The sequence below is a fragment of the Corella eumyota genome, chromosome 5 (genome assembly GCF_963082875.1).
Source record: "Corella eumyota chromosome 5, kaCorEumy4.1, whole genome shotgun sequence".
NCBI lineage: Eukaryota > Metazoa > Chordata > Ascidiacea > Phlebobranchia > Corellidae > Corella > Corella eumyota.
In genome coordinates this window covers 6836130-6851138 of record NC_137494.1, presented here as the reverse complement: position 1 = coordinate 6851138, position 15009 = coordinate 6836130, and positions in this window count along the sequence as shown.

The following is a 15009-nucleotide window of genomic DNA, read 5'->3' as shown; positions in this document are numbered from 1 at the left end:
TTGAGGTAATTTTTATTTTGGGTTTAATTAGGTCACGTGATATTTTTGGCCAATGATATTGCATACAAATTTTTTTTTTTTAAATAAAAAATTTTAAATCGAAAAATAATTGTTGTGTTAGAACCGCACAGGTCCAATTATCGTGTTTACAAAATATTTTTCAAAAATTTTAATATTTATAAAAGTTATGAAACTTTTATTAAAAATTTATGAAATCTCAAAACCTAAAATTTTGTATTTTATTACACGCGCATTGGCCTAACTAACATTCAAGATAAAACATTTCGCGAAAATTTTCAGTAAAACAAAAGTTTGAGGTAATTTTTATTTTGGTTTTCATTAGGTCACGTGATATTTTTGGCTAATGATATTGCATACAAATTTTAAAAAAATAAATAAAAAATTTTAAATCTAAAAATAATTGTTGTGTTAGAACCGCACAGGTCCAATTACCGTGTTTACAAAATATTTTTCGAAAATATTTATATTCATAAAAGTTATGAAACTTTTATTAAAAATTTATGAAATCTCAAAACCTAAAATTTTGTATTTTATTAGATGCGCATTGGCCTAACTAACATTCAAGATAAAACATTTCGCGAAAATTTTCAGTAAAACAAAAGTTTGAGGTAATTTTTATTTTGGGTTTAATTAGGTCACGTGATATTTTTGGCCAATGATATTGCATACAAATTTAAAAAAAAAATAAAAAATTTTAAATCGAAAAATAATTGTTGTGTTAGAACCGCACAGGTCCAATTACCGTGTTTACAAATTATTTTTCAAAAATATTAATATTCATAAAAGTTATGAAACTTTTATTAAAAATTTATGAAATCTCAAAACCTAAAATTTTGTATACGCACATTGGCCTAACTAACATTCAAGATAAAACATTTCGCGAAAATTTTCAGTAAAACAAAAGTTTGAGGTAATTTTTATTTTGGTTTTCATTAGGTCACGTGATATTTTTGGCCAATGATATTGCATACAAATTTTTTGAAAAAAAATAAAAAATTTTAAATCGAAAAATAATTGATGTGTTAGAACCGTACAGGTCCGATTACCGTGTTTACAAAATATTTTTCGAAAATATTAATATTCATAAAAGTTATGATACTTTTATTAAAAATTTATGAAATCTCAAAACCTAAAATTTTGTATTTTATTAGACGCGCATTGGTCTAACTAACATTCAAGATAAAACATTTCGCGAAAATTTTCAGTAAAACAAAATTTTGAGGTAATTTTTATTTTGGGTTTAATTAGGTCACGTGATATTTTTGGCCAATGATATTGCATACAAATTTTTTTTTTTTAAATAAAAAATTTTAAATCGAAAAATAATTGTTGTGTTAGAACCGCACAGGTCCAATTACCGTGTTTACAAAATATTTTTCAAAATTATTAATATTCATAAAAGTTATGAAACTTTTATTAAAAATTTATGAAATCTCAAAACCTAAAATTTTGTATTTTATTACACGCGCATTGGTCTAACTAACCTTCAAGATAAAACATTTCGCAAAAATTTTCAGTAAAACAAAAGTTTGAGGTAATTTTTATTTTGGTTTTCATTAGGTCACGTGATATTTTGGCCAATGATATTGCATACAAATTTTTTAAAAAAAAATAAAAAATTTTAAATCTAAGAATAATTGTTGTGTTAGAACCGCACAGGTCCAATTACCGTGTTTACAAAATACTTTTCAAAAATATTAATATTTATAAAAGTTATGAAACTTTTATTAAAAATTTATGAAATCTCAAAACCTAAAATTTTGTATTTTATTAGACGCGCATTGGCCTAACTAACATTCAAGATAAAACATTTCGCGAAAATTTTGAGTAAAACAAAAGTTTGAGGTAATTTTTATTTTGGTTTTCATTAGGTCACGTGATATTTTTGGCCAATGATATTGCATACAAATTTAAAAAAAAAAATAAAAAATTTTAAATCGAAAAATTATTGTTGTGTTAGAACCGCACAGGTCCAATTACCGTGTTTACAAAATATTTTTCAAAAATATTAATATTCATAAAAGTTATGAAACTTTTATTAAAAATTTATGAAATCTCAAAACCTAAAATTTTGTATTTTATTAGACGCGCATTGGCCTAACTAACATTCAAGATAAAACATTTCGCGAAAATTTTCAGTAAAACAAAAGTTTGAGGTAATTTTTATTTTGGGTTTAATTAGGTCACGTGATATTTTTGGCCAATGATATTGCATACAAATTTAAAAAAAAAAATAAAAAATTTTAAATCGAAAAATAATTGTTGTGTTAGAACCGCACAGGTCCAATTACCGTGTTTACAAAATATTTTTCAAAAATATTAATATTCATAAAAGTTATGAAACTTTTATTAAAAATTTATGAAATCTCAAAACCTAAAATTTTGTATACGCACATTGGCCTAACTAACATTCAAGATAAAACATTTCGCGAAAATTTTCAGTAAAACAAAAGTTTGAGGTAATTTTTATTTTGGTTTTCATTAGGTCACGTGATATTTTTGGCCAATGATATTGCATACAAATTTTTTGAAAAAAAATAAAAAATTTTAAATCGAAAAATAATTGATGTGTTAGAACCGCACAGGTCCGATTACCGTGTTTACAAAATATTTTTCGAAAATATTAATATTCATAAAAGTTATGATACTTTTATTAAAAATTTATGAAATCTCAAAACCTAAAATTTTGTATTTTATTAGACGCGCATTGGTCTAACTAACATTCAAGATAAAACATTTCGCGAAAATTTTCAGTAAAACAAAATTTTGAGGTAATTTTTATTTTGGGTTTAATTAGGTCACGTGATATTTTTGGCCAATGATATTGCATACAAATTTTTTTTTTTTAAATAAAAAATTTTAAATCGAAAAATAATTGTTGTGTTAGAACCGCACAGATCCAATTACCGTGTTTACAAAATATTTTTCAAAAATATTAATATTCATAAAAGTTATGAAACTTTTATTAAAAATTTATGAAATCTCAAAACCTAAAATTTTGTATTTTATTACACGCGCATTGGTCTAACTACTATACAAGATAAAACATTTCGCGAAAATTTTCAGTAAAACAAAAGTTTGAGGTAATTTTTATTTTGGTTTTTATTAGGTCACGTGATATTTTTGGCCAATGATATTGCATACAAATTTAAAAAAAAAAATAAAAAATTTTAAATCGAAAAATAATTGTTGTGTTAGAACCGCACAGGTCCAATTACCGTGTTTACAAAATATTTTTCAAAAATATTAATATTCATAAAAGTTATGAAACTTTTATTAAAAATTTATGAAATCTCAAAACCTAAAATTTTGTATACGCACATTGGCCTAACTAACATTCAAAATAAAACATTTCGCGAAAATTTTCAGTAAAACAAAAGTTTGAGGTAATTTTTATTTTGGGTTTAATTAGGTCACGTGATATTTTTGGCCAATGATATTGCATACAAATTTAAAAAAAAAAATAAAAAATTTTAAATCGAAAAATAATTGTTGTGTTAGAACCGCACAGGTCCAATTACCGTGTTTACAAAATATTTTTCAAAAATATTAATATTCATAAAAGTTATGAAACTTTTATTAAAAATTTATGAAATCTCAAAACCTAAAATTTTGTATACGCACATTGGCCTAACTAACATTCAAGATAAAACATTTCGCGAAAATTTTCAGTAAAACAAAAGTTTGAGGTAATTTTTATTTTGGTTTTCATTAGGTCACGTGATATTTTTGGCCAATGATATTGCATACAAATTTTTTGAAAAAAAATAAAAAATTTTAAATCGAAAAATAATTGATGTGTTAGAACCGCACAGGTCCGATTACCGTGTTTACAAAATATTTTTCGAAAATATTAATATTCATAAAAGTTATGATACTTTTATTAAAAATTTATGAAATCTCAAAACCTAAAAATTTGTATTTTATTAGACGCGCATTGGTCTAACTAACATTCAAGATAAAACATTTCGCGAAAATTTTCAGTAAAACAAAATTTTGAGGTAATTTTTATTTTGGGTTTAATTAGGTCACGTGATATTTTTGGCCAATGATATTGCATACAAATTTTTTTTTTTTAAATAAAAAATTTTAAATCGAAAAATAATTGTTGTGTTAGAACCGCACAGATCCAATTACCGTGTTTACAAAATATTTTTCAAAAATATTAATATTCATAAAAGTTATGAAACTTTTATTAAAAATTTATGAAATCTCAAAACCTAAAATTTTGTATTTTATTACACGCGCATTGGTCTAACTAACATTCAAGATAAAACATTTCGCAAAAATTTTCAGTAAAACAAAAGTTTGAGGTAATTTTTATTTTGGTTTTCATTAGGTCACGTGATATTTTGGCCAATGATATTGCATACAAATTTTTTGAAAAAAAATAAAAATTTTTAAATCGAAAAATAATTGTTGTGTTAGAACCGCACAGGTCCAATTACCGTGTTTACAAAATACTTTTCAAAAATATTAATATTTATAAAAGTTATGAAACTTTTATTAAAAATTTATGAAATCTCAAAACCTAAAATTTTGTATTTTATTACACGCGCATTGGCCTAACTAACATTCAAGATAAAACATTTCGCGAAAATTTTCAGTAAAACAAAAGTTTGAGGTAATTTTTATTTTGGTTTTTATTAGGTCACGTGATATTTTTGGCCAATGATATTGCATACAAATTTAAAAAAAAAATAAAAAATTTTAAATCGAAAAATATATGTTGTGTTAGAACCGCACAGGTCCAATTACCGTGTTTACAAAATATTTTTCAAAAATATTAATATTCATAAAAGTTATGATACTTTTATTAAAAATTTATGAAATCTCAAAACCTAAAATTTTGTATTTTATTAGATGCGCATTGGCCTAACTAACATTCAAGATAAAACATTTCGCGAAAATTTTCAGTAAAACAAAAGTTTGAGGTAATTTTTATTTTGGGTTTAATTAGGTCACGTGATATTTTTGGCCAATGATATTGCATACAAATTTAAAAAAAAAATAAAAAATTTTAAATCGAAAAATAATTGTTGTGTTAGAACCGCACAGGTCCAATTACCGTGTTTACAAATTATTTTTCAAAAATATTAATATTCATAAAAGTTATGAAACTTTTATTAAAAATTTATGAAATCTCAAAACCTAAAATTTTGTATACGCACATTGGCCTAACTAACATTCAAGATAAAACATTTCGCGAAAATTTTCAGTAAAACAAAAGTTTGAGGTAATTTTTATTTTGGTTTTCATTAGGTCACGTGATATTTTTGGCCAATGATATTGCATACAAATTTTTTGAAAAAAAATAAAAAATTTTAAATCGAAAAATAATTGATGTGTTAGAACCGTACAGGTCCGATTACCGTGTTTACAAAATATTTTTCGAAAATATTAATATTCATAAAAGTTATGATACTTTTATTAAAAATTTATGAAATCTCAAAACCTAAAATTTTGTATTTTATTAGACGCGCATTGGTCTAACTAACATTCAAGATAAAACATTTCGCGAAAATTTTCAGTAAAACAAAATTTTGAGGTAATTTTTATTTTGGGTTAAATTAGGTCACGTGATATTTTTGGCCAATGATATTGCATACAAATTTTTTTTTTTTAAATAAAAAATTTTAAATCGAAAAATAATTGTTGTGTTAGAACCGCACAGGTCCAATTACCGTGTTTACAAAATATTTTTCAAAATTATTAATATTCATAAAAGTTATGAAACTTTTATTAAAAATTTATGAAATCTCAAAACCTAAAATTTTGTATTTTATTACACGCGCATTGGTCTAACTAACCTTCAAGATAAAACCTTTCGCAAAAATTTTCAGTAAAACAAAAGTTTGAGGTAATTTTTATTTTGGTTTTCATTAGGTCACGTGATATTTTGGCCAATGATATTGCATACAAATTTTTTAAAAAAAAATAAAAAATTTTAAATCTAAGAATAATTGTTGTGTTAGAACCGCACAGGTCCAATTACCGTGTTTACAAAATACTTTTCAAAAATATTAATATTTATAAAAGTTATGAAACTTTTATTAAAAATTTATGAAATCTCAAAACCTAAAATTTTGTATTTTATTAGACGCGCATTGGCCTAACTAACATTCAAGATAAAACATTTCGCGAAAATTTTGAGTAAAACAAAAGTTTGAGGTAATTTTTATTTTGGTTTTCATTAGGTCACGTGATATTTTTGGCCAATGATATTGCATACAAATTTAAAAAAAAAAATAAAAAATTTTAAATCGAAAAATTATTGTTGTGTTAGAACCGCACAGGTCCAATTACCGTGTTTACAAAATATTTTTCAAAAATATTAATATTCATAAAAGTTATGAAACTTTTATTAAAAATTTATGAAATCTCAAAACCTAAAATTTTGTATTTTATTAGACGCGCATTGGCCTAACTAACATTCAAGATAAAACATTTCGCGAAAATTTTCAGTAAAACAAAAGTTTGAGGTAATTTTTATTTTGGGTTTAATTAGGTCACGTGATATTTTTGGCCAATGATATTGCATACAAATTTAAAAAAAAAAATAAAAAATTTTAAATCGAAAAATAATTGTTGTGTTAGAACCGCACAGGTCCAATTACCGTGTTTACAAAATATTTTTCAAAAATATTAATATTCATAAAAGTTATGAAACTTTTATTAAAAATTTATGAAATCTCAAAACCTAAAATTTTGTATACGCACATTGGCCTAACTAACATTCAAGATAAAACATTTCGCGAAAATTTTCAGTAAAACAAAAGTTTGAGGTAATTTTTATTTTGGTTTTCATTAGGTCACGTGATATTTTTGGCCAATGATATTGCATACAAATTTTTTGAAAAAAAATAAAAAATTTTAAATCGAAAAATAATTGATGTGTTAGAACCGCACAGGTCCGATTACCGTGTTTACAAAATATTTTTCGAAAATATTAATATTCATAAAAGTTATGATACTTTTATTAAAAATTTATGAAATCTCAAAACCTAAAATTTTGTATTTTATTAGACGCGCATTGGTCTAACTAACATTCAAGATAAAACATTTCGCGAAAATTTTCAGTAAAACAAAATTTTGAGGTAATTTTTATTTTGGGTTTAATTAGGTCACGTGATATTTTTGGCCAATGATATTGCATACAAATTTTTTTTTTTTAAATAAAAAATTTTAAATCGAAAAATAATTGTTGTGTTAGAACCGCACAGATCCAATTACCGTGTTTACAAAATATTTTTCAAAAATATTAATATTCATAAAAGTTATGAAACTTTTATTAAAAATTTATGAAATCTCAAAACCTAAAATTTTGTATTTTATTACACGCGCATTGGTCTAACTACTATTCAAGATAAAACATTTCGCGAAAATTTTCAGTAAAACAAAAGTTTGAGGTAATTTTTATTTTGGTTTTTATTAGGTCACGTGATATTTTTGGCCAATGATATTGCATACAAATTTAAAAAAAAAAATAAAAAATTTTAAATCGAAAAATAATTGTTGTGTTAGAACCGCACAGGTCCAATTACCGTGTTTACAAAATATTTTTCAAAAATATTAATATTCATAAAAGTTATGAAACTTTTATTAAAAATTTATGAAATCTCAAAACCTAAAATTTTGTATACGCACATTGGCCTAACTAACATTCAAAATAAAACATTTCGCGAAAATTTTCAGTAAAACAAAAGTTTGAGGTAATTTTTATTTTGGGTTTAATTAGGTCACGTGATATTTTTGGCCAATGATATTGCATACAAATTTAAAAAAAAAAATAAAAAATTTTAAATCGAAAAATAATTGTTGTGTTAGAACCGCACAGGTCCAATTACCGTGTTGTGTTTACAAAATATTTTTCAAAAATATTAATATTCATAAAAGTTATGAAACTTTTATTAAAAATTTATGAAATCTCAAAACCTAAAATTTTGTATACGCACATTGGCCTAACTAACATTCAAGATAAAACATTTCGCGAAAATTTTCAGTAAAACAAAAGTTTGAGGTAATTTTTATTTTGGTTTTCATTAGGTCACGTGATATTTTTGGCCAATGATATTGCATACAAATTTTTTGAAAAAAAATAAAAAATTTTAAATCGAAAAATAATTGATGTGTTAGAACCGCACAGGTCCGATTACCGTGTTTACAAAATATTTTTCGAAAATATTAATATTCATAAAAGTTATGATACTTTTATTAAAAATTTATGAAATCTCAAAACCTAAAATTTTGTATTTTATTAGACGCGCATTGGTCTAACTAACATTCAAGATAAAACATTTCGCGAAAATTTTCAGTAAAACAAAATTTTGAGGTAATTTTTATTTTGGGTTTAATTAGGTCACGTGATATTTTTGGCCAATGATATTGCATACAAATTTTTTTTTTTTAAATAAAAAATTTTAAATCGAAAAATAATTGTTGTGTTAGAACCGCACAGATCCAATTACCGTGTTTACAAAATATTTTTCAAAAATATTAATATTCATAAAAGTTATGAAACTTTTATTAAAAATTTATGAAATCTCAAAACCTAAAATTTTGTATTTTATTACACGCGCATTGGTCTAACTACTATTCAAGATAAAACATTTCGCGAAAATTTTCAGTAAAACAAAAGTTTGAGGTAATTTTTATTTTGGTTTTTATTAGGTCACGTGATATTTTTGGCCAATGATATTGCATACAAATTTAAAAAAAAAAATAAAAAATTTTAAATCGAAAAATAATTGTTGTGTTAGAACCGCACAGGTCCAATTACCGTGTTTACAAAATATTTTTCAAAAATATTAATATTCATAAAAGTTATGAAACTTTTATTAAAAATTTATGAAATCTCAAAACCTAAAATTTTGTATACGCACATTGGCCTAACTAACATTCAAAATAAAACATTTCGCGAAAATTTTCAGTAAAACAAAAGTTTGAGGTAATTTTTATTTTGGGTTTAATTAGGTCACGTGATATTTTTGGCCAATGATATTGCATACAAATTTAAAAAAAAAAATAAAAAATTTTAAATCGAAAAATAATTGTTGTGTTAGAACCGCACAGGTCCAATTACCGTGTTTACAAAATATTTTTCAAAAATATTAATATTCATAAAAGTTATGAAACTTTTATTAAAAATTTATGAAATCTCAAAACCTAAAATTTTGTATACGCACATTGGCCTAACTAACATTCAAGATAAAACATTTCGCGAAAATTTTCAGTAAAACAAAAGTTTGAGGTAATTTTTATTTTGGTTTTCATTAGGTCACGTGATATTTTTGGCCAATGATATTGCATACAAATTTTTTGAAAAAAAATAAAAAATTTTAAATCGAAAAATAATTGATGTGTTAGAACCGCACAGGTCCGATTACCGTGTTTACAAAATATTTTTCGAAAATATTAATATTCATAAAAGTTATGATACTTTTATTAAAAATTTATGAAATCTCAAAACCTAAAAATTTGTATTTTATTAGACGCGCATTGGTCTAACTAACATTCAAGATAAAACATTTCGCGAAAATTTTCAGTAAAACAAAATTTTGAGGTAATTTTTATTTTGGGTTTAATTAGGTCACGTGATATTTTTGGCCAATGATATTGCATACAAATTTTTTTTTTTTAAATAAAAAATTTTAAATCGAAAAATAATTGTTGTGTTAGAACCGCACAGATCCAATTACCGTGTTTACAAAATATTTTTCAAAAATATTAATATTCATAAAAGTTATGAAACTTTTATTAAAAATTTATGAAATCTCAAAACCTAAAATTTTGTATTTTATTACACGCGCATTGGTCTAACTAACATTCAAGATAAAACATTTCGCAAAAATTTTCAGTAAAACAAAAGTTTGAGGTAATTTTTATTTTGGTTTTCATTAGGTCACGTGATATTTTGGCCAATGATATTGCATACAAATTTTTTGAAAAAAAATAAAAATTTTTAAATCGAAAAATAATTGTTGTGTTAGAACCGCACAGGTCCAATTACCGTGTTTACAAAATACTTTTCAAAAATATTAATATTTATAAAAGTTATGAAACTTTTATTAAAAATTTATGAAATCTCAAAACCTAAAATTTTGTATTTTATTACACGCGCATTGGCCTAACTAACATTCAAGATAAAACATTTCGCGAAAATTTTCAGTAAAACAAAAGTTTGAGGTAATTTTTATTTTGGTTTTTATTAGGTCACGTGATATTTTTGGCCAATGATATTGCATACAAATTTAAAAAAAAAATAAAAAATTTTAAATCGAAAAATATATGTTGTGTTAGAACCGCACAGGTCCAATTACCGTGTTTACAAAATATTTTTCAAAAATATTAATATTCATAAAAGTTATGAAACTTTTATTAAAAATTTATGAAATCTCAAAACCTAAAATTTTGTATATGCACATTGGCCTAACTAACATTTAAAATAAAACATTTCGCGAAAATTTTCAGTAAAACAAAAGTTTAAGGTAATTTTTATTTTGGGTTTAATTAGGTCACGTGATATTTTTGGCCAATGATATTGCATACAATTTTAAAAAAAAAAATAAAAAATTTTAAATCGAAAAATAATTGTTGTGTTAGAACCGCACAGGTCCAATTACCGTGTTTACAAAATATTTTTCAAAAATATTAATATTCATAAAAGTTATGAAACTTTTATTAAAAATTCATGAAATCTCAAAACCTAAAATTTTGTATACGCACATTGGCCTAACTAACATTCAAAATAAAACATTTCGCGAAAATTTTCAGTAAAACAAAAGTTTGAGGTAATTTTTATTTTGGTTTTCATTAGGTCACGTGATATTTTTGGCCAATGATATTGCATACAAATTTTTTGAAAAAAAATAAAAAATTTTAAATCGAAAAATAATTCATGTGTTTGAACCGCACAGGTCCGATTACCGTGTTTACAAAATATTTTTCGAAAATATTAATATTCATAAAAGTTATGATACTTTTATTAAAAATTTATGAAATCTCAAAACCTAAAATTTTGTATTTTATTACACGCGCGTTGGTCTAACTAACCTTCAAGATAAAACATTTCGCAAAAATTTTCAGTAAAACAAAATTTGAGGTAATTTTTATTTTGGTTTTCATTAGGTCACGTGATATTTTGGCCAATGATATTGCATACAAATTTTTTAAAAAAAAATAAAAAATTTCAAATCGAAAAATAATTGTTGTGTTAGAACCGCACAGGTCCAATTACCGTGTTTACAAAATACTTTTCAAAAATATTAATATTTATAAAAGTTATGAAACTTTTATTAAAAATTTATGAAATCTCAAAACCTAAAATTTTGTATTTTATTAGACGCGCATTGGCCTAACTAACATTCAAGATAAAACATTTCGCGAAAATTTTCAGTAAAACAAAAGTTTGAGGTAATTTTTATTTTGGTTTTCATTAGGTCACGTGATATTTTTGGCCAATGATATTGCATACAAATTTAAAAAAAAAAATAAAAAATTTTAAATCGAAAAATAATTGTTGTGTTAGAACCGCACAGGTCCAATTACCGTGTTTACAAAATATTTTTCAAAAATATTAATATTCATAAAAGTTATGAAACTTTTATTAAAAATTTATGAAATCTCAAAACCTAAAATTTTGTATTTTATTAGACGCGCATTGGCCTAACTAACATTCAAGATAAAACATTTCGCGAAAATTTTCAGTAAAACAAAAGTTTGAGGTAATTTTTATTTTGGGTTTAATTAGGTCACGTGATATTTTTGGCCAATGATATTGCATACAAATTTAAAAAAAAAAATAAAAAATTTTAAATCGAAAAATAATTGTTGTGTTAGAACCGCACAGGTCCAATTACCGTGTTTACAAAATATTTTTCAAAAATATTAATATTCATAAAAGTTATGAAACTTTTATTAAAAATTTATGAAATCTCAAAACCTAAAATTTTGTATACGCACATTGGCCTAACTAACATTCAAGATAAAACATTTCGCGAAAATTTTCAGTAAAACAAAAGTTTGAGGTAATTTTTATTTTGGTTTTCATTAGGTCACGTGATATTTTTGGCCAATGATATTGCATACAAATTTTTTGAAAAAAAATAAAAAATTTTAAATCGAAAAATAATTGATGTGTTAGAACCGCACAGGTCCGATTACCGTGTTTACAAAATATTTTTCGAAAATATTAATATTCATAAAAGTTATGATACTTTTATTAAAAATTTATGAAATCTCAAAACCTAAAATTTTGTATTTTATTAGACGCGCATTGGTCTAACTAACATTCAAGATAAAACATTTCGCGAAAATTTTCAGTAAAACAAAATTTTGAGGTAATTTTTATTTTGGGTTTAATTAGGTCACGTGATATTTTTGGCCAATGATATTGCATGCAAATTTTTTTTTTTTAAATAAAAAATTTTAAATCGAAAAATAATTGTTGTGTTAGAACCGCACAGGTCCAATTACCGTGTTTACAAAATATTTTTCAAAAATATTAATATTCATAAAAGTTATGAAACTTTTATTAAAAATTTATGAAATCTCAAAACCTAAAATTTTGTATACGCACATTGGCCTAACTAACATTCAAAATAAAACATTTCGCGAAAATTTTCAGTAAAACAAAAGTTTGAGGTAATTTTTATTTTGGTTTTCATTAGGTCACGTGATATTTTTGGCCAATGATATTGCATACAAATTTTAAAAAAAAAATAAAAAATTTTAAATCGAAAAATAATTGTTGTGTTAGAACCGCACAGGTCCAATTACCGTGTTTACAAAATATTTTTCGAAAATATTATTATTCATAAAAGTTATGAAACTTTTATTAAAAATTTATGAAATCTCAAAACCTAAAATTTTGTATACGCACATTGGCCTAACTAACATTTAAAATAAAACATTTCGCGAAAATTTTCAGTAAAACAAAAGTTTGAGGTAATTTTTATTTTGGTTTTCATTAGGTCACGTGATATTTTTGGCCAATGATATTGCATACAAATTTTTTGAAAAAAAATAAAAAATTTTAAATCGAAAAATAATTCATGTGTTTGAACCGCACAGGTCCGATTACCGTGTTTACAAAATATTTTTCGAAAATATTAATATTCATAAAAGTTATGATACTTTTATTAAAAATTTATGAAATCTCAAAACCTAAAATTTTGTATTTTATTAGACGCGCATTGGTCTAACTAACATTCAAGATAAAGCATTTCGCGAAAATTTTCAGTAAAACAAAATTTTGAGGTAATTTTTATTTTGGGTTTAATTAGGTCACGTGATATTTTTGGCCAATGATATTGCATACAAATTTTTTTTTTTTAAATAAAAAATTTTAAATCGAAAAATAATTGTTGTGTTAGAACCGCACAGGTCCAATTACCGTGTTTACAAAATATTTTTCAAAAATATTAATATTCATAAAAGTTATGAAACTTTTATTAAAAATTTATGAAATCTCAAAACCTAAAATTTTGTATTTTATTACACGCGCATTGGTCTAACTAACCTTCAAGATAAAACATTTCGCGAAAATTTTCAGTAAAACAAAAGTTTGAGGTAATTTTTATTTTGGGTTTAATTAGGTCACGTGATATTTTTGGCCAATGATATTGCATACAAATTTTTAAAAAAAATAAAAAATTTTAAATCGAAAAATAATTGTTGTGTTAGAACCGCACAGGTCCAATTACCGTGTTTACAAAATATTTTTCAAAAATATTATTATTCATAAAAGTTATGAAACTTTTATTAAAAATTTATGAAATCTCAAAATTTGAAATTTTATATTTAATTAGGCGCGCATTGGCCTAACTAACATTCAAGATAAAACATTTCGCAAAAATTTTGAGTAGAACAAAAGTTAGAGATAATTTTTATTTTGGGTTTAATTAGGTCACGTGATATGTTTGGCCAATGAGATTGCATACAAATTTAAAAAAAAAAATAAAAAATTTTAAATCGAAAAATAATTGTTGTGTTAAAACCGCACAGGTCCAATTACCGTGTTTACAAAATATTTTTCGAAAATATTAATATTCATAAAAGTTATGAAACTTTTATTAAAAATTTATGAAATCTCAAAACCTAAAATTTTGTATTTTATTAAACGCGCATTGGCCTAACTAACATTCAAGATAAAACATTTCGCGAAAATTTTCAGTAAAACAAAAGTTTAAGGTAATTTTTATTTTGGGTTTAATTAGGTCACGTAATATTTTTGGCCAATGATATTATATACAAATTTAAAAAAAAAAAATAAAAAATTTTAAATCGAAAAATAATTGTTGTGTTAGAACCGCACAGGTCCAATTACCGTGTTTACAAAATATTTTTCGAAAATATTAATATTCATAAAAGTTATGAAACTTTTATTAAAAATTTATGAAATCTCAAAACCTAAAATTTTGTATTTTATTAGACGCACATTGGCCTAACTAATATTCAAGATAAAACATTTCGCGATAATTTTCAGTTAAACAAAAGTTTGAGGTAATTCTTATTTTGGGTTTAATTAGGTCACGTGATATTTTTGGCCAATGATATTGCATACAAATTTTTTGAAAAAAAATTAAAAATTTTAAATCGAAAAATAATTGTTGTGTTAGAACCGCACAGGTCCAATTACCGTGTTTACAAAATATTTTTCAAAAATATTATTATTCATAAAAGTTATGAAACTTTTATTAAAAATTTATGAAATCTCAAAATTTGAAATTTTATATTTAATTAGGCGCGCATTGGCCTAACTAACATTCAAGATAAAACATTTCGCAAAAATTTTGAGTAGAACAAAAGTTAGAGATAATTTTTATTTTGGGTTTAATTAGGTCACGTGATATTTTTGGCCAATGAGATTGCATACAAATTTAAAAAAAAAAATAAAAAATTTTAAATCGAAAAATAATTGTTGTGTTAAAACCGCACAGGTCCAATTACCGTGTTTACAAAATATTTTTCGAAAATATTAATATTCAT